The sequence below is a fragment of the Pectinophora gossypiella genome, chromosome 18 (assembly GCF_024362695.1).
Source record: "Pectinophora gossypiella chromosome 18, ilPecGoss1.1, whole genome shotgun sequence".
Lineage (NCBI taxonomy): Eukaryota > Metazoa > Arthropoda > Insecta > Lepidoptera > Gelechiidae > Pectinophora > Pectinophora gossypiella.
Genome location: NC_065421.1, coordinates 13,472,256 through 13,494,778, shown reverse-complemented (window position 1 = coordinate 13,494,778; position 22,523 = coordinate 13,472,256). Strand labels below are relative to the sequence as shown.

Below are 22,523 nucleotides of genomic sequence, written 5' to 3'. Positions count from 1 at the left end.
GAACGTAGGGATCATGTGCTGCTTGTGATTGTTTACCTTTGTTTGTGTTTTGTTATTATTTATGTTATTTTATGTAGTTTATGTATGTTTATCTATTTAACTTTTTGACTGACACTTTACTGACGCGTAGGGAATGACTGCTTGCGATATATTCTGACTGGATTTTATTATCTTATTGGTTATGTTTGGGCTGTGTGTCAATGTTTACAATGAAAATTGTACATATTGCCGCATAGACTGAACGAAAATGTTCTTCTTGTAGTTCTGTATGTTGGGATCCACATTTCGAGGTAATATAATTATTGCTTGGAGATGGGGAGGTCAGTATGCAGAATGAGGTATTCTTGTTTTAGAGGTAACCTCATGGATTTAGATTTTTATTTTATATTGTGATCCTAGACTGTTGGTCCAGGTTGGATTGTAATCTTGCTGTGTTTTATTGTAGTTAGAATTCCCCTGAGGATTCTATTCGAAAACCAATCTGAAGTTACACAGGGTGAACCTTTATGGTTTACGGCCTGCTACCTCACTGTGTCAATGTAGAATAATTGTAGGAACAGTTGTTGTTACCACTGTAGCATGGTTCTGGATTGTTCTATAGTGGTGCTTTGGGAGATACAACTATCTACAGGAGTGGGGCGGTGAGATATTATTATCCATGACCTTCTTTCTGATATTGGGTCAGGATGACCATCCGCCAATATGAGATGAAGCTAGATAATCAGTATCGAGCCAGCGCTGCGACTTGGATAGTCAGATTGGATTGCCTCCTCCTGATGAGCGGTTGTGCGTGGCGATGCTTTCGAGTATGAAGACTCTAGCCGATGCCATATAATCAGTATTGTATGGTATGGGTCAACTTTGTCCTCTTGTGTTATAATGTAAATTTATTATGACCCACTCTGGACCTATCAGTTTATTGTGGCTTATTAAGCCATTTAAATAATACAATTAATTACTAATTTGAATTGAATTATAAAAAGTCTGGATACCATGAGATGAAGGTAATGGTATTGATAATTGCTTTTGAATAAAGTTATATACTCTGAATCTGTATTGTTATTTCGCTTATGTGACTTAACATGACTTCTATATACTTACTGTATTGTCCGGGCCTGCCTGGCTTGATTACACTGATATACAAACCAATTCAATACAATTTATTTGTGTTATTTTACTATTCATCTACCTGATAATACCTTAATGTCACTGTTGCCATATAGTGACATACCTAACTTTACAACCTATACCTTGTCCAGGGGTTTACCTGGCCTGATTTCACTATGCAACTTGTTTGCTTACTAACATGCAATATTATTGCAATAATGCATTTATGCATAACAATTACATCCAGTTTGACTGCATATATTCTTGTGATTCATGGTTGGTATCATATTCATGACCATCCATCTCACACTCATACTTATTCCTATGGCTGGTGTTATTGCAATGCCGCTGAAGCCATAGTAGGGACGTTAGGGACATTTTTGCTTAGTATATTCGGGGTCAATCCAGTTCGGTAGTCTCTGCTTCTGTTGATCCTCTTGCACTGTGGTGTATTGGGGGGAGGACAGTGATGAGTAGCTGCATATTGGCTTCCGGTTGCTAAGTCGCTCATTCGTTTTGTTAGGGACCTTTTGCTTAGTATTCTTGGGGTCAATCCAGTTCGGTAGTCACTGCTTCTGTTGATCCTCTTGCACTGTGGTGTATTGGGGGGAGGACAGTGATGAGTAGCTGCATATTGGCTTCCGGTTGCTAAGTCGCTCACATACTTACCTTTTTGCGCCATGACTATGGTGCTAGCTATGCATCACAATGAGTTGTGTTGTTAGATTGGATGTAAATCTGTCTAACTTAAATAATTTTATTACATATGTGAAATTGGTGTTGGGAAGCTCTTCCCTTTACCTACCAACTATTTACCTAATGCTCCTGATATGTCACATTTATGTGCTTATCATTTCATAAAAAAAACCTATTTGTTCTTTCGGAGAGGGGCCTAAATCAGGGTAGGGCCTCATTCGCCGGTGAGCGTGGTCGGGGCTCGGAACGGCACCCTATATTATTACATTGTTGGTATGGGATTCTAATCCTTTTCCTGTGTTCCTAGATCTTTTACAATAATAAATCTAATCTCTAAACATATTTTAAATAACTAACTTATTTCTTACCTTCTTGTAAGTCTCTCTTGTTTAATTTGTTTAATTATAAGCTTTAATCAGTGTCATTAAGTTTAAGTTTGCTTGGCGTTGACTTGACTGTTTTTAAACTATAAATATTTATAATATCTTACATTCCATTGCTCTATTACTTAGATAATTCCTTGACTTTCTCATATACCATAGTGATATAATTATAACCTATTTGTATTGTTATTAAGTATATATGTAGTATATTAAGTTAGTATTATTCTTTATTTACATGCCCTCAATAACATGCATTCATATCTGACTCAGCTACCTTCATATAAAAGAATTTGAGTTACTACAAAACACAACATAAGGTCCTACCTATATACTAGACGATCACAACAACAATAATGGCCAATTTAATCACTTAGTTTGACTATAACCCAGGGTCGAATCCTGGTCTTTTAGTCGTGGATTGAGTGTTTGGGGTTTGTTTATTTATATTTATATAGTTAAGTAAGGGGGGGTGTTACACATATAAAGTTTGCTAGCTGTATCTATTGTACGTCCACAGCTCATATCATGACCTTCATTTGTCAGGATTATAGCCAGGTCGTCTTTTGTTTCGTCAATTGTATGTTCGTCTTTAGGAGCTTTCGGCTTTTGGGCACAATTGCTCTTACGAGTAAGTATTAGAAGTTTGACCTTAGTATGCCCTATGTCATTGTTTAAGTTGTCATTGTTCTATAGTTTAAGTAGCTAAGGCTATTCAAACAACATTTAGTCAATCATTTATTATTCAAAATTTAAAAGCCTAGTTCTTGATTGTGGTGCTCCTTCCAAATTTGTAAGTAAAAGTAAGCAAGGCAAATTTCAGATTTGTCGATCTTTCATAAGTTAGGTTTAAAGATTATTTATTCTCACTTAAGACAATACAAAGTCACTTACATGAGAAAAAGGATAAACTAGGTTAAAACTAAAATTAATTTCATCGTTCACATAAGTCGTAGTAGACCAAAAATAAATGCCATTTCACTCACTGTCACTTTCTTATACTATTAAATTGAATATCAAACGGGTTTAAACTACCTTTCCAAAATGTGGCGTGCTAATTTTTTTTTTAAAAGCGTTAAAGAAATTACATGTGCGAAGGTAGGTTATTATACATTTGAACTCCCTCATACGTCAGCATGCGCTTGCCGTAGTTGGTTCTGGCCCTTGGTACCACTAAGTAACTAGCTCGCCTCGTGCTGCGTTTAGATATTTCTTTTACTTGTACAAGTGAGATTGATGTATGGATATTTTTATTAAGTATTTTGTAAATTAAGATACACATGTGGTATACATATAGCTGATTTATGTTCATTAGGTTAGTTCTTTTGTAGACTTCTATGGTTGGTGTTAGGAAAGAATAGTGAAATAGAATTTTGATTAACTTATTCTGAATTACTTGTAGCTCTGATAGTTTTGTTTTGCAAGCGCTACCCCAAATTTCGATAAGATAAGTAAGATGCGATTTTATTAAAGAATTGTAGATTAACATACGGATCTTCCGTGGTATGCACCGTACAATACCCCGCATGGAACCGATTAACGATGATAGCTTTTTTTTAATAGTGTCTATATGCACATTCCATGTTAATTTACTGTCTAAATATAGTCCTAAATATTTTTCTACTTGTTTTTCTTTTAGTTGTTTATTCTGTATAGTTAAGGGCGAATACGTTGGAATGTGTTTATTCTTGGCTTTGAAGATGATGTAGGATGTTTTAGAGATATTAATCGTTAATAAATTTGTTTGTAACCAATTATTAAGTGTATCGAGATCTTTTTGTGCTTGATCAATCAGATCATTTATGGAGGACCCAAAGTAAAATAAACATGTGTCATCTGCGTATAGTGTAATGTGCCCATGTAGATTTAGATCATTGATACTGTTAATATAGATAAGAAACAGCAGTGGTCCCAAAATTGAGCCCTGAGGAACACCATAGGTTATAGGAAGCGGATCGCTTTGATATTCGGACAAGTCGCCTGATTGAAAATGCGATGATGGTACATGTGAGTGAGTGTTGTGGAATTGTGAGGGTATTTCATTTGCCAGAATAGATCCAATAGTAGAAAAGTAAAGATTTAGTTTATTGCAAATTTCTTGTAATTGCAAGGTTTTTGGTCTTCTTAATCAAAATCAAATACTTAGTTTATTTTCCACTATGTCTATGTTTTAAGTTCATAAGATCCACTTCTCTCTAGCGCTGTATTAAATTTATTTATTGGATAGAGCTATAATAAATAAAAGTAAGTAATTGCATAATTCTCGGAAAACCGTCATTACATACCGACTCATCATTTTTATTTGTGCATAATCCAACGGCACTGGGTCGAAGTAGCTATGAGTATAGTAAATAAGATAAAATAAGTAAATAATTAGATTTTAAATTAACAATACTAACATAGTTTATTAAGCACAATTGTTATTAACCTACTAATAATCTATGGACTGTTATACATATTTGTGTTGGTCTGAAATAAACGTTATATTATTGTATGTCTTTTTCATATCTCGGGCCTATGGAGGCCCGGACTTTTGGAAGGCGTGCGTGGGGCCGAAGCCAACGAGTAGAGGCCCCTTAAGACAGATTATTATTATTATTATTATTACTTGTAATTTGTTGTGATCTTTGGGATTCAGACCCACACGACGGTGGCTGTTAGCGGTCGGTTAGGTCGCATTGACTTGTAGATAAGACTACACTAATGTTAACCGCTGATACCTAACACACGAACACCACCTCGCCGCGTCGTGTCAGAATATTTGATGGGTCCTCAGATGATTGTATGTTGATGGCGGTGAGAGATCGTGGGTTTATCTTCTAATCAAGCCCAAACACCAGTTTTATCCTGTATCACTGTTTAAGTACTTATAGTTAATTTACAATTGCTACAACACATCGCGGGAGGCGGCGGCCATTTGCCATATCCAAAATATTACTAGTTCATATTTTGTACTTGAGTTGCCACAATACTTTATCTGCTTCTTTTAGAATTCTTATATCTACCTATCATTCTGCTAAATATGTCAAAGAAAGAAAACAAATAGCAAGTCAATAAACTGTAAGGGTGTAGAGAAAACGTCTCGCATATTGGGTCAGAGCGGTCAAACGTGTCCGAAGAATTGCGCCATATTTGCGCCACAATGGCGCCGTATTCGCGCCTACCCTCACTCACCTGTCAAAGTCGTGCACCGAATACTCAAGTTGGGGTTCAAAGGGGTATCGCCTGAGATATTGTTTTCTGTGATTTGTCACGGTTACTCGTGAGAACAGCCCGAATGTAAATTATATGTAAATGCGTCAAATCTCAACTTAGGTATGAAATATTTATGGATAGTTATGAAGCACGGATCATCTTACTTTTGAAAAATAGGGTGGCCAGCTTGCAAATGTCCTAACTAAACTAGGGATCACAAGGTGATTTTTGTGATATATTCTCATCTGTATTCGAACTCAAGACCAAGGGACTCAACAAAATGGACCTGACCTCGCTAATGGAAATCAAGAAGTGGAGCGTAGAGTGTCCTTCTTTTTAACTCCATTGATATTGTGCAAAGAGATATTTGGTAAAGATAAAATTGAACAAAAACGTATTTTTTCAAAGCAAGGGTCTACAGCGAATATCGAGCGGAGTGTTCAAAGGCAATAAATTCAAAAGTATACTCGTCTTTATTGGATAAATTTACAAAAAAGTTATGCGTTGGGACATAATTTTGATTTTCCAAAAATGATAAAAGGAAATACGTTTACAAGTAAAAGACAGCAAGAGCCATCAATTAATCATGACTGCCTAACCCACAAAGAGTCGAGAAAACGAAATCTTCAAGGCTCTACTGTACAAACATTTTACAAAGGAGTTAGCTTTCGAAGCCAATCTGACTTGATCTAACTCGAACACCCGAGAAAATATTGTATTTCCGGTAATAACTTGCAGGTCTAAAAGGCGACATTGAAGCGATTCAATCAGTACACGTACCAATAATTTATTAAAATAAAAACTGGCATTAACAGACTATTCACCACAGCCTCTGTCCAAAAAAAGTTAATACAGGGTGTTAGTGACTTCCTAACGAAAACTTTTGTTATCATCCCCCTCAGTATTTGTTACGATGTCATTAACAACCTGTATATTGTAATTTCTCAATTGGGGATGAAAAATGCGCAATGCCCCGAGATGTCAAACACCCATTTAAATGATGTTTCACTTTTTTACCCGCAGTGGAGCAGCGTGGTGGAAGTATGCTCCATACCCTCTCCGGTTGATTGAGAGGAGGCCTGTGCCCAGCAGTGGGACGTATAAAGGCTATTTATGTTATGTTATGTTATGTATATTTCACTTTTTTAGACATTTTGCTTCAATGTGGCTATTTTAGTCTCCCTGATCTGTAATTGGGCTGGATTTTCCTTTAGGTTGTAAGGTCTAGCGGAAGTCGATTCTTTAAAAACTGAACGTACCAACCACTTCAAATTAGGTCCGGAGACCACGAGAAAATATGTAATAAACGCTTGGAAGAAGCAAAATACCACAAATATTTGGCGGTCGACTGCGACTCCCAAATAGTTGCGATTCCGCCTACCCAATAGGAATTGAAGGCATTTGTTTATATGCCTATATGTATGCGCTGCCTACTCAGTATTAATTGAAGAAGAATCCCAAGAGGCGATATGAAGCCTTTTACAGTGGTGTAGCTAGGGGTGCCACCCATTTGGGGTGCCACCCGTTCGGGGTGACACCCATTTCGTGTAACACCCGTGGACAAATGAAAATTGATAAATACCATCGCAATTCCTTTCAACGATAATTCAGTTAGGCATGATCCTACAAATCATTATTATTCTAACATAACATAAATAAATATCCTAATGGTCTCACTGCTGGGCACAGGCGTCCCCTTAATCAACCGGAGTGTATACGAAGCATACTTGATTCATATGCTTCGTACGCTGCTCGATTGCACCTATCTAAGTACACCCCTGCCCTTGTAATGTATACTAGAATCCTAGGGGAGAGTAAATAGTATAGATTGGGTCCGGGTAGTTTAAGGATTAGGAACGGTTCCTAAGCTTATTGTTAGACCAAGATTGAAGGTTTGGGAACCAATATTGTTCCAGTGTAGTCTCTCTTGTCAAGCCGGGACGTGCGTGTTAACCATTACACCACCGAGACAAAAGCGGGTTAACACAATCGTCCCGGATTGATAAGAATTGCGGGTTCAAGTCCCGTCCGAGCAAAAAAGAAACATTATTTTCTCTTTTTTAAAGTAATTTGGATTTCAAGTACGAAATTATAATCCTTGGGAGAGATTTTGATGAAATAAAATCCTTTTTAAAAGACATAATTTATAAGACATGCTAAAGTATTCAACTCTTCAAATACAACACAAGACGCAATGGTTCACGTGACTTATGACTATCAATCACCCTGTGAAAGCTCAATCACAGCCAAATGGTATCAATCACAAACCATTGAACGTTAGGAACGAACGGATGTCGTCAATTGAACGAAACGAAGCGTCAATCGCTCTTTTAATACACAGAGGCCATTGAACTCTCATCTCGTCATACACAGAGTACGTGCAGTTCATTCCCAAAGTGGGAATATTCCTGTTGGCAAAACATTTTCATAGTAGAAGTTTTTCGTAATCGTTTGCAACTAAGGCCAAGCATCATGTCTCCTTGTAGTCGCTAAACTTATGGTAACCTTTTTAACAAAGTTTCTGTTTAACATAACATCACGCCTATATTCCCCAAAGGGGTAGGCAGAGGTGTGTATTATACCTCCACTCCTTTCCAACTAATCTTCTTCTTCTGTCGTGTGGGTTGTGAGGTGGACTACCAACCTCATCAACCCTGGTGTCAGGGTTACTATTGAGCCGCCAAAGGCCCCTGACATGGCTCATGTAACGACTACTTACTTACATCAGTAAGTAGTAACCGGGACCAACGGTTTAACGTGCCTTCCGAAGCACGGATCATCTTACTTTTTGGACAATCAGGTGATCAGCCTGTAATGTCCTAACCAAACTAGGGATCACAAAGTGATTTTTGTGATATGTCCCCACCGGGATTCGAACCCGGAACCTCCGGATCGTGAGCCCAACGCTCAACCATTGGACCACGGAGGCTGTTCCAACTAATGTTTAAGTTCTATGTAATATGGGGCGAGCCTATTGCCACTTACCGGGTTGCTGTTTAACTATGGTTTTAAAACTATTCCAATCCTCTTACTCCCCCAATTGGGATATAATGGTGAACTTATGTAACGAAACCCGGAGTTGGGATCTCCGTTAGGCGCGAGTAGGGTCCAACCTGAAATATGCGGTAGATTCCTGCAACCGACTTGGCTCCACACGTATTGGCTTGCCTTTCCTGTGGAACTAGCCAAGGAGGTCGAGAGGGTGACGTAGGTCTTAGGCAACCCTGCGCTTCCTTAAGTGCGTCCTAGGCGACTCATTGTTATGTTATGTATGTAAAGATGTCATTCAACATAATCCAAATTTAAGATCCACAATCTTGTCGGTGTAGCATTCACCATGCTACTTTTTAGGGAAAAATAGAGCAGCTTTTTAGGGAAAGATGTCGTTATGTTTTTTAAAACTATCCAAATTTGGATGTCAGTGGACACACGCAGTGGAGCAGCGTAGTGGGGTATTCACCAGTCGCCCTCCGGTTGAGGAGATTGTGGGGAGGCATGTGACCAGCAGCGGGACGTATATAAGCTATTTATGTTACATTATGTCAATGGGAATCTTATTGTAACAATGTTGTTGTTTTAGATCATCACTTCGCCTGATGTACGAACTCTGCCTACCCTAATTGGGATATAGTCGCCAGCATGTGGCAACCTTTCTTTTTAAACATTATTTTCATCAGAATATACGGGATGTTAGTAACATTGTAACGAATTCTCAAGGGGATGACTCAAATCATACTTCATGTTTTTTTTTTTTGTGTATTTTACAATGATTTTCAATTCTATACTTCATCATCATCAATTTAAGAGCCACGCTCTTGTCGGTGTAGCATTTTCCATTCCAGTCTATCAAAGGCCAATTCCTTGACTTCCCTATAAGACACGACGTTAACCTTTTCTTTAATCTGTTCCATGTAAGCTCTTCTTGGTCTTCCCCTTCCTCTCTTTCCTTCTAGCTTTTCTTCTATGATGTTTTTCATGAATTCGTCGCGTCTTATTAGGTGTCCAATCATCTTGCCTCTTCTGTCCTCAATAATACTATACTTAGCGATGGAAAATTCCACTTGATATTAACTCAAAATAATGAGCTGATTCATCAACCTCAGCATCCGGTACAAGTACGTACTACGAGTACTTATGGGTGTTGGTGACATCGTAAGGACTACCGAGGGGGATGATTCAGACCTTGATTCAGAGTTGATAACAAATGGAATTTCCTGTCGAAAAATTTATGAAAATGTTAGTGTTTATTTTAATTATTTTCAGGTCCATACTTTTGCGATGAAAAATTCCACTTTAAAACTCAGAATCATGGTCTGACTCATTCCTCAAAGTTTAGGTTTAGTTCGTTACGTTGCCACTAACACCCTGTATAATAATGAACAGAGTTTCCCCTTTAACAATACCGGATTATTTCACGTGTAAAATATTAATATTGAATATCAGAATAGTTCCGGAAACTTTGACAACTTTATGGATAAACGCAGAAAGGAGGAATTCGGTGAATGTTGAACTGAAAGTTTTAATTTGTTACTCGGGTAGCTAGTTGTCAACGAAAATTGAAAACTTTAAACTCAGGTGTTATACGCAAATAGTGAAATTCAAGTTTTGAGTCCAAAGTTCAAACTTCAAGTGGTATCTAACGAGCTTGAAATTATACATACTACAATTATCAACCAATAAAGGCCTCCGTGGTACAGTGGTTGACCGTTGGGTTAACGATTCCGAACTCCCGGGTTCGAATCCCGCTGGGAACATATCACAAAAATCACTTGTGAGCCCCGGTTTGGTCAAAACATTGCAGGCTCACGCGATTGTCCTAAAGTAAGATGATCCGTTTTTCGAAAGGCACGTTAAGCCATTGGTCCCGGGGGCCTCCGGATCGTGAGTCCAACGCTCAACCACTGGACCACAGAGGCCGATAAAAAAATGGTGAACCATTGACAGATAAATGTTATGTAATAATAATTACTAATGTTAGAAACGAATCGATCGACCTAATCTGGACTGATACATCACTATTATGAACGTCACAACACTAGCTTCCGTACTTTGACAGATCTAATTCTTATTGCGCATTGAGTCTATTGTAATACGTTATCTTATTGAAATATAATTAAAAATAAAAAAATAAAATAATAATAAATATCAATAATATATAATTATATAATATATATTTATTTATTATTAATAATAATATTAATAATAAATATTTTTGTTTTTTTTTTTGATAATTACTAATTTTACTGAAATGGTCGTTCTGTTAAACTGTTAGAATTAATTTAATCTGTTTAGAACTAATTAGTATGAAAGATATTCTACTCCTAGTACCTATTACTAATAGCGTCAAAATTCCTGGAACACTTTCTTTTCGTGTCTTTCAGTCACACCCCGGAGACTTCATACAAACAACCTCGCTTTACACAGACATCACACATTAACATTATCGTACACGCGCGCCTGTGTGTGTGACGTCTAACGCCATGATTCAAGAATAAACTATGTTCGAGGGGTGAGGTAAACCTAGCTTAGACGCTGGTGGGCAGCGGAGAGTTGCCGTTCTATACGTATTATTTCTTATTCTATGTCTTTATTAACTAAAATAGCAGTCGAAAAAGGCTGCCTGCTTGAAATGGGACTGGGCTGGACATGTTGCCCGTATGCCCGATGACCTCTGAACCAAAAAAGCTACAGAGTGGGTTCCTACAAATGCTGCCAGACGTCGGGGAAGGCCACGAAAAAGATGGAGCGACGAGTTGGACCGCTTTTCGAAACGGTGGCACGAACAAGCTAAGGACAGGAAGGAGTGGAAGAAGGGAAGAGAGGCCTTTGCCCTGCAGTGGGACATTGCGGGCTATTAATAATAATAATAACTGGCCGGCCAGAGTGGGGTGTTAGAGCTAAACGCTCGCAGGGTGAAAGTGAAAGATGCATAAGTCGCGAGTTGGTGAGGCGGGTAAACCGCCTCGCAAAAAGCGTTGTACATCTCTCGACACCCTGAGCTGCTCACAACCATGTTGCTGCCTTGCCGTCCAGTCGCGTCGGCTAGATAGGTGGCCCATCCAATGAGCGGCGAGTCACTGCTTGCTCATTTTATCCATGTTTACCAACATTGGTCGAGCAGGCGCCATAGTCCCCCATAGCTCCAGTATCCCGGTCCACTAACCCCCAACCCAATAGCCCAGTTCCCTTTGTTCCCATAATCTGCAATAGTCCTACACGAACCGGGGATTGTCTTTGGGTTTACTCCCATAGTGCATACAAGGATAATCGCCGGTTTATGTCACACCACATTTAGATTAAACCGTCTTAAGGGGCCGCTACGTGTTGGCTTCGGCCCCACGCACGCCTTCCAAAAGTCCGGGACTCCGTAGGCCCGAGATATGAAAAAGACATATAATAATAATAATGTCTTTATTCACCCATAATGGGTAATTTATGTATATAAATAGATCTGTAACGTAGTACAGTAGACAGCCAAGTGAATGACCTGTCAATTGAAGCTTGGAGGCTATTGAAGCGAGAACTCGCATGGTTTCAAGTTTCAACGTTCCGAATAGAATGGGAACAGAGAGAGGCTTGAATATCTGGTTCCCAAACTATACGCCTCCAATAACGGTACAGTGTATGTGTCTTCTGTTTTAATTAATACCATATAAATATTTTCATAACATACAAATCAGAATCATTTATTCAACGTAATTGTCATGGATAAACTTGTCGAAGGTCCATATAACTTTTTTGAATTTACGTCATTTCCTAAGGTGTTATGGCTGAGGAGAAAAATTGACAAGAAACTGCAACAGCAACACATCTTTTAAAAACCAATGAGGGTATGCATTAATAACTAGAGGAACACACTCAATACCAGACATTTTTATCATTTAGGTAGTCATTAATTTTATAATAAGCTTTTTTACATAAAGTAAGCTTCACATGAGCTTTAAATTTATTATTTGACAAATTTAAAATATTATCTGGTATTTTATTGTAAAAACGTATACATAACCCCAAAAAAGACGAATTTAATTTACTTAATCTAGAGTTTTGAATAGCAATTTTATTTTTATTCCTTGTATTGTAAGTATGCCTTTCACAGTTTCTCGGAAGGAGAGATACATTTTTACGTACATACTTTTACACCACACCGGACAGTCCGTACAAAAATCTCATTCTTACCGAAGTGCGAAGGAGACACAATCCGCGCGCTCTCCCCTTTACTCCTTAGCGGCTTACGGGTTAAGACTAAAATAAAAAGACCCAGGGCTTTCCAGGTTCAACATTATTAATTTAAGAGCCACACTCAGTTATCGGTGTAGCATTTTCCATGATACTTTTAGGGAAAATTAGGGCAATAACGGCCTCCGTGGTCCAGTGGTTGAACGTTGTGCTCACGATCCGGAGGTCCCTGGTTCGAATCCTGGTCGGGACAAATCACAAAAATCACTTTGTGATCCCTAGTTTGGTTAGGACATTACAGGGTGATCATCTGATTGTCCAAAATTAAGATGATCCGTGCTTCGGAAGGCACGTTAAGCCGTTGTTCCCGGTTACTACTTACTGATGTAAGTTAATAGTCGTTGCATGAGCCATGTCAGGGGCTTATGGCGGCTCAGTAATAACCCTGACACCAGGGTTGATGAGGTTGGAAATCCACCACACAACCCACACGATAGAAGAAGAAGAGGGCAATTTCAGGTTTCCCTCTTGCCTTATTATTATTGCCTATATATTAGCCACCAAAATTATTATTTTAGTTTAAAATTACACTAAAACAAGTCATTATCACCAGCCCATTAACGTCCCCACTGCTGGGGCACGGGCCTTCCCTATGGATGGATAGGGAGATCGGGCCTTAAACCATCATGCGGGCTCAGTGCGGATTGATGGTTATTAACGACTGCTAATGCAGCCAGAACCAACGGCTTAACGTGCCTTCCGAAGCACGGAGGAGCTCGAGATGAAAACTTTTTTTTTGTGGTCACCCATCCTATGACCGGCCTTTGCGAAAGTTGCTTTACTTCAACAATCGCAGACCGAGCGCGTTAACCGCTGCGCCACCGAGCTCCTCGCTAAAACAAGTACTTCCGGTCAATCCGAGTCGCAGTATAACCCGACCGCGTTACGAAGCACCACACGCTAATATAACGTAATAAGACGATGCGTACTTTCTTAATTTGACACGATTTTATTGAATATATGTACCGCTGTGTACAAATGTATAGATAAACAAACACCAAGTTTTCGCCGCATTTTTGTATCAAGCGCTGTATCTACGGTAGTGGTAAATCAATGGAACTCATAGTCGCAATAAAACATTTCTTCTTCTTGTTTGTAGGGGCTTTTGACAGCTCAATAATAACCCTGACACCAGGGTTGCTGAGGTCAGGGTTATTACGACAACCAATACGATAGAAGAAGCGAAAGTCATTGTAGGTAGTCAATTTATCTATGATTCATTTTCAAATTTACGTTTCTAGTTCAGAGGGGTTAAACAGGCCACATCGAAGCAATTCATTTAAAAAAGCAATATTGCAATTTGACATTTGCGCATATAAAAGTAAGTGCGCAATGTTAATAAATGTCAAATAGCAATATTGCTCTTATCCTTTTTTTTTTTAATTGTTAATGTTTCTGTTTTTGTTGAAGTGTGTTGTAGTGCTCATATTCTGAAGCTCTTGAGTTGTTTACTATTAGGTATTTTGTGTGTACTATTTATATAAGTAGGTATATTTGTTAGGTTATGTATTTTTTTTTTTTTTTTTTTATTAAAAATAAGTACAGTACTTAATAAATTTTTAGGTTAGGTATATAAATATTTGTATGTTATATATTTATTTGCATGTATTTATTGGTAAGTTGTACTTATAGTTTGTACCCGCAATCTTTCATTTTTTTACATTTGTTCTCACCTTATGGTTGTGTGGAAGAAATCACTTTAAGCGATAAGGCCGCCATTTACCATGTACTTAGTTAAGAGACTTTTTGTAATTATTTCTTTTTTATTTTGGTGCAATAAAGTGTATTTGTATTGTATTGCTTTTTTAAATGAATGCTTCAATGTGACCTTTTTAACCGCACTGAATACTTCAGTACCACAAAAACAGATATTGTTATTCCCCCAAAATGGATATGGATGAACGTTATCCTTCTAGATAAAAGCGAATGGAAGGTTTCATCTGAAATTACACCTATATGCCTAATATATGCGTATCCCGGATTAGCCCTAGGCAATAAAATAAAGTATACACCGAGGAATGATATGATATTCATGTGTATTTTTCAAGTTATAGCCTCAGGTGGAAACATATGACTTTAATACGTCTGCCACTTGGATTATAAAGGTTAAATAACTGAAGTTTCGTTTTGTTTTGGATACACTTTGATCTTCTAATTCATTTCATTCGCGTGTGTATTTTAAAGGTCAATGGTCGACCTCGCCGACCTTGGGGTTAACGTTAATAGACATACATACATAAACTTACGCCCGTTATCCTTTATGGGGTGGGCAGAGCCACAAGTTATCAGATGACAACTTCCAGTCACTGGTAATAAAAAAGTCTGTTCTCTAGGTATGGGACTGAAAAAAATAAAAAAATACTGAAATTTACATGAATTTTGCGACAGGAAATTCCACTTGATATCAACTCAGAATCATGGTCTGAATCATCCTTTTCTACAAGGTTGATAAGGTTATTAGCTCAGAAACCCTTTCAAGAACCCCTTTTTTCCTTTAAGAATTATATAACGATGTTTCAGAACTCTAGGGAAACCTGTAATTAGCTTAAATTTTAGATAATAAGAAAATCAACAGCATTATAAAAACATATTAACAATAAAATATGTTTTTATAATGCTGTTGATTTTCTCAATAATCATAAAAATTAAATAAATAAATTAACCCAACAATCGGTCTTTTAGACTTCAATCGTATCGTTCACAATCATTATAATAATTATGTCATTTCGTCAATTGGAGTCAGATTTTTTTCTACTTAATTTTCTCTTTGTTTATGTTATTTTATGAAATTAAATACTTTCTTCACTATCCGACCGATTACAAGCAAAGTTCTTTGGTAATTCACACCACATCAAAATCGCTTTGTCCAAAACGACTATAAGAACGTCTTGAAACGTAACCTGCGCCTGCGACATCTCCACTGAACGCTGGGTGGACCTTGCTGTTTTAAGACCTGAGTGGCCGTGTCAAAACAGGGGTGGCGAACTTTGAGCAAAATCGTCCGAAAAAGCTCGACGAAAAACGCCAAACACGCAAGGATCGTCTCAAATATAGCTACACTTTCAACTCGGATGGACAGCTATTCTGCCTCCAATGTGACCGGGTGTTTAAAACAAAGTTTGGCTTTGCCAGTCACATTCGAGCGCACGAGAGAAGAGACTGAGGTCGCCGTTGTCGGATACGACAAGGAGGACTATATACCCGCCGTAAGTTTGTCCTCTCATAATTTGTGTCTCTACCTACCCTAAATAGAGGTTATTTTCGTGAGTATAAGTTTATTTACAGTAAAGCAAAAGCTCCTTTCCTCATCTCCGGGTCCATACGTAGAGTAAATAAATAAAGCAGGTTCAAGTAAAACATTTACATGTGGTATCAAGGCGAGCGAGATAATAACTTTAGTTACAAGGGTGCACTTTGACACGAAAAAGGACAGTTGAACAAATATTGGCATGAAGAAGAGAGTGGTTTGGACAAAATGTGAGGTTAGTGTGAGCCTGCGTTAGTGTCGAGAGTTGAATTGTTACTTCGTGTTTTGTTACTTTTTTTATTTTGGATAAATATTTTATTACAATATCGTAATTGAGACTTTCTGGTGTTTTGAGCGAATTTACTGTAAGCCGCATGATTTTATTAATAATTAAATAAGACCTGTAAGAGTGAATTTCCACTGCAGTACAAGCCGCGAATTTCATTCAAAAATCTGTCTTACACCACTTACACGGACACTACACATATGTAAAGCTCACACGGCAGGCCCGCAGAATACCAGCGTCGTGGCTCACGCCGCGACTTATGCTGAGCGAGGTCCTTTTATTCAGGACGCCACCGCAGATGATCGGGCCGTCAGTGCATTGCATGCATTTAGGACACTTACTTTTATTATTATTATTTTTATGATTTTGGTTTGTTTTTCTTTGTTTTTTTTGTTATTGATTTTTGATCTTAGTTTTCTTTTTTTTTTGTGTATTGATTTCCGTGTGGTTTTGTCCTGTGTTGAATGTAATGTACCTGTCTGTCTGTGTCTCTGGTGTCCGGGACTAATAAATGTTTCTTTCTTTCTTTCTTTTTGAGCACAACGCTCAACCACTGGACCACGGCACTCACTCTGGGTATATTCGTAGTGGGTAGGGTACTTATACAGGATGTTAGTAACACCGTACCAATTACTGAGAGGGATGATTCAGTTCATGTTTCTGGGATAATATCAACTGCAATTTTCCGTCTTATGATTTATTTTGTGTGTTATTAAATTATGTATTTTAAATTCCATGCTATTGCGATGAAAAATTCCACTTGATACTAACTCAGAATCATAAGCTGAATCACCCGCCTGAGAATTAATTACGATGTCACTTACACCCCCTTACAAGTACATACAGGTAGACGTACAAATACGTATTCGTGTTAGTGAATTAATACGAGTATCAAGTAAAATTTAGTCTCGGAAATTTTATGAAAATGTTGTTTTTTTTTTTAATTATTTTCAGTTCCATACTATTGCGACGGAAAATTCCACTTGATATCAACTCAGAATCATGGTCTGAATCGTCCTTCAAAGTTTTCGTTGTATATTCGGAGTAGGTAGCGTAATGCCAGCAGTAACGTATAAGTTGAGCCCGTAGAACTAATTATTTTATGGGTTCCGCACTTTAAAATAGCCACAGGATACAAAAGTTCTTTACTAAAACTGTTCAACTAAGTAAGTGTAAAGTACCTCTACCGTGGCTATTACTTTCATAAATAAATTAGTTTCCAAGTACTTTTAATTCTAAGGCAAATTAAGGATTTCTGGCCTTATAAAGTTCTGTGAAGTTTTAGCACAAACCAAACCTGTATCCAAGAGTCCTGAATGTTTTACAGAAAGGCCACGCTAACAGAAGAACCGTGATAAAATTTTGTCACAGTTATTTTATCGATTCTGACGATGTAATTATATCGTTTTGTCGATTGGCGCTAACATGTGAACCCAAATAAGTCATGTCGTTCTGTCAAAATACAAACAAAATCACGTGCCACGCATGTTAGGGGAAAAAACATACTTATCGGTTTCGACAAGATTTGTTGAATCGATCGATATTGCGCGTGTCAGTCCTGCTGGTCGAGAGTAGGTACTCCGAACCGGCGAGCATGCATGAGGACTTTGATGAGAGTGGATGAAGCGAAAGTGACCTGTTAGGATCGTAGTAAGTAGAATTCCATGGTCTTTGCCTACTCCAGCGGGAAAATGGCGTGTTCTCATGAGTACCGGACACACCGTATAAAAAATTCGTTCTTACCGTGTGCCGCCCTACCATGTGCGTGCGAGCGGGACGGAGAGTCCGCCGTCTCTCACTTACTAAGAAATATAGCTTACTGCTTAAATAGAGTAAAAGTTGAAATAAATAATCATTTACAATCCAAACATGAATTCGAAAACAATTTGGGAAATCATTGATTTAGGCCCGCGCTGGATTCGAAACTGCGACCTTACAGTGCGAGTCAAGCACACATCCAACTGTGCTACTACGGCTCCTCTTGGATGTAAACAAGCCACCCTTAGCTACTAATAAGCTGGTTTATTACAGGTTCCGTATGAAGATCAAAGCCTGAACCAATTCGCACTTGCTCGCCACATCAAAGGTAGTATCAACACTATTGCTCGCTATCAATTAGTTAGTACACTTGCGAGCAACCGCCGCAGTTGGTACCGCCTTGGTATGTTTAAAGGACATACATACATACATACATACAGTCTATATACGTCCCACTACTGGGCACAGGCCTCCCCTCAATCAACCGTAGGGGGTATGGAGTTTACTCCACCACGCTGCTCCACTGCGGGTTGGTGGAGGTGTTTTTACGGCTAATAGCCGGGACCAACGGCTTAACGTGCCCTCCGAAGCACGGAATCATCTTACTTTTTCGGACAATCAGGTGATTCAGGCCTGAAAAGTACATATACACAGAATATTTACACTTGAGCCTTTTACGAGAGCTTTGCTAGCCCAGTTGCAAGAACGCTTGACTCTCACTGTTAGGTAACAGGTTCAAATTCTAATTCCATTACGGGCCTAAAGCAAAGATTTTCGAATTTGTTTTCTAATTTATGTTTGAATCTTTTGTGATTATCACGTGCTCATCTGTCTGCACTAGTGGGCACTAAGGTGAAACTAACCGAGAAAAAGATGCCAAATGCCACGGCACATATTTTTTGTGCCAATCAAAGCAGGACGGACAGATTTTGCATCTTTCCACTTCCTATACACTGGGCAGTGCAGTGCCCAAGGTGTAGCAACGTACTGTTGGTCCTGGTTACTGTAGTAACCAAAATGAAGCGAGCGACTATCCCTGCCGGTCGTGTGTATCCAAACCGAACTGAAACCACGTGTTTACTTGTAAACAAACATGTTGCGATCAGTTAGGTCACTGCCTCTGTGCCTGTGAGAACTTACAGATTGTTTACTCTACAATTATCATATATGGCAATATAGCAAATGTATCAAGATCGGCTGAGTGCACTATATATTATAATGAATAAGTATTCTATTTATAGTGTCAAATGAAAAAGTGTTGGAAACAGTTGAAGAAAAAATACCGACAATGGACTTTAGAGAACCGGAAAGGAAATATTATTGGCCACCTGATACGAAATGATTCGTTTATAAATATTATGGGAGAATATTTATGAAACAAATAAAAGAGAAAGTGCAGGTCGTGTTGTATCCACAGGTGAAAGATTTGGTGGAAAGGAGAGAGGAGTAGCGATTACTCCACCGACAAGAGCTCTTAAATATTTAGAAAGAGATAGAATCTATTTAAAATTTTATTATTGTGGATCTCAATTTTTATGAATAAGTGCTACGGACATGAATAAATATAATATAAAAAGATACATATAAATAGAATACGAAAAGATTGAAATGCGATGAAAATGTAACACTAATCAATAAACGAATGACTACTTTTGAAAAAAGAATTCCATGTTTTTAAAATATAAATAATTTGAAATTAGAATTCTTAGCCAAACAAAAAATATTTTGATTTGAAATGGCCAGTACTGCAGAACGGCAATTTCAGAGGTAAAAACCTAACCAACAATACACCCCACCCCTCGCCGGCTATGTTTAAGTTCCATGTAATAGGAGACGAGCCTAATGATCTATGATCTAAACATGGATTCCAACTCATAAAGTCTAATTCAGTGGTTTAGAGTTCGAGCCGAGATTCGAACCCTGACACCACGATGGAAGTCACACGTTCTCCGAACAGGGGGGTTAAAATGGCCACATGGAAGCAATTCATCTAAGAAAGCAATATTGCTATTTGACATTTATTTGCATCGCGCACTTACTTTTATATGCGCAATGCCAAATTGAAATATTGCTTTCTTAGATGAATTGCTTCGATGTGGCCATTTTAACCCCCCAGGCTATCACGGATCCTGCAATGTATATATTATGTTATTATGTAGGTATAGGCTATTTATATTTACAAACGAGGCGATAACACGTCACAATATAGGCACCAGAGTTATAATTAACAAGGCATGGTTCCTATATTTCTCATCGAAGCCCCGTCGCAACCAGCAACCACTGAAACCACAAACTGACACGACTCCATTGCACAAACAAACATTGATTAACTCAGGGTATTTTGTCATTGTCAAAGCTAAATCAATAGAGTCGAAATCGAAATTTGTTTACCTTCAAAATACAAGTCAAATTATTTTCAACTTCAATAGAGAGTTATCAGAGACAATATTTAAGTTAAATAAAAGAAAATTTGCGTTTCTCTTGCTTGTCTGTTATATTAGAAGCGTGGGTACGATAACGACTTTTTATTTGAAGAAATGTGACTCGGACGAGCTGCTGAACCCGCAGCTCTTGTCAAGCCGGGACGAGCGGTTAACCATTACACTATGTGCCCTGCTTATCAAAACTTACAAGCCTTGTATTCATCATCGCCAGCCCATTAACGTCCCCACTGCAGGGGCACGGGCCTTCCCTAGGGATGGATAGGGAGATCAGGCCTTAAACCACCACGCGGGCCCAGTGCGGATTGGTGGTTATTAACGACTGCTAATGCAACCGGGACCAACGGCTTAACGTGCCTTCCGAAGCACGGAGGAGCTCGAGATGAAAACTTTTTTTTTATGGTCACCCATCCTATGACCGGCCTTTGCGAATGTTGCTTAACATCAACAATCGCAGACCGTGCGCGTTTACCGCTGCGCCACCGAGCTCCTCAGAGATCCTTCAAGCCTTGTATTACAAGCAATTCTCTTGTAAAAATTCTCATTATTACAAGAATGTGTTTATCAAAAGTACACATGTAAATTACATGTTACAAGTACCTATCAATATTTACTTTACTAGTATGTTTTACAGTCCCTGCACTTTTTTTGATAAACGTAATTTATACGTACTTGTGAGTAACTTGTAGCTTGTTATTCATTAATTCTCATTCATTTTAAAATTAACAGCCGTACCTATCCTTTTCGGTTAATCTCTCTCTCTCTCTCTCTCTCTCTCTCTCTCTCTCTCTCTCTCTATCTCTCCTTGGCATTTATTATTCCCATCTGATGGTGGGGTCTGTCTTCTTCGTACTTCTCTTTCACTTCGCTCTATCAGACGTGGCGTTCTCGGAGACATTGGACATGTACTGGTCCTTATTGTCCACATCCGCCCATCCTGTTTTTGGTCGTCCACTTGGTCTAAGCCCTGGTATATTTAGATTGGCTGTAACATTACCCACATAATCGGTAGGTCCTTTTCGGTGAATAAGAAAATGATAGGGCATAACTTAAAATAAAATAAAAGTCAACATAAGCTTGCTTGTACGTTTGTTTGCGCTGGCGGATGTCGACAGCTTTGAAGCTATTGTACGCAAGAAATCAGCATCATTTATGCGCTGACTACGCGGCAGCAGCAACAGCGTCCTGAGGGCGGTAGCCGACAGTGGGGATTGTCCTCTGATCGGCTGTATGATTAATAAAACTTTACTAATATAGTTCTTAAGTTTGTTACTAATAAAATGGATCTAGTTGTTCGATAAGTACCTAATATTTTTTTTTATAAGCTAATTTAAGATTTTAAGAATTACAACTTAAGAGTCACAACACTCTATAGCTTGAGAGTCACGCCTCAACAAATGATGGACCATCAAAAATTCCCAGAGGAATCTTACCGGACTACGGGGAAACAAAAAGGATGGTTATTTATAGTAAATCAGTACAAACATAGTCTAGTACTTCCGTTAAGTAGAAGCTAAGTACAATGACCCGATGCGTCTGTCTTCAATCAGAAGGGAACAAACAAATCGAACGATTAAGTCCAACTGGTAAGAATCCAATTGTTTATTTACAGTTTGGTACAAGTTATAAAAATATAAGTTTAAAAAGGAATAGGTACTCGACTACGGAAAATTCACGCTGTATAAAGTATGAGACAAGAAAATAGATTATATTTTTCTTAAGTAAGCAAATTCTTAGAGCAGATTAGTATTCGACCACGGATATTTTCTTAACATGTACATATATAGCGGTCAAAAACATAACACCCCTTTTAGCTTCGCCGCAGTAGGGTAAAAAAGAGGTAGTTACTGACGGCCTAGCCAACGCCTAGCCAAACGAAATGTTTTCTTTGATGTGTCTTATTGTAAACTTAAAGTAATTAATGCCATATGCGGCAATATGGCATTAATTACTTGACTGTAGAAACGATATTGAATGAATGAAAATATTATTCAAGGTTGGAGGAGCTCGGTGGCGCGGATTGTTGAGTTAAGCAACTTTCGCAAAAGGCCGGTCATAGGATGAGTGACCACAAAAAAAAAGTTTAAATGTCGAGCTTCTCCAAGCTTCAGAAGGCACGTTAAGCCGTTGGTCTCGGCTGCATTAACTGTCGTTAATAACTATCAATCCGCACTGGG

At 38.3% G+C, this 22,523-nt stretch overlaps 1 protein-coding gene across 1 annotated transcript in view; it reads right to left on the bottom strand.

The window, feature by feature from the left end:
* The window catches only part of LOC126374854 (nephrin-like), a 175,392-nt gene that overhangs the window by 87,161 nt on the left and 65,708 nt on the right, over positions 1-22,523 (bottom strand). The gene's annotated exons all lie outside the window — the stretch shown is intronic.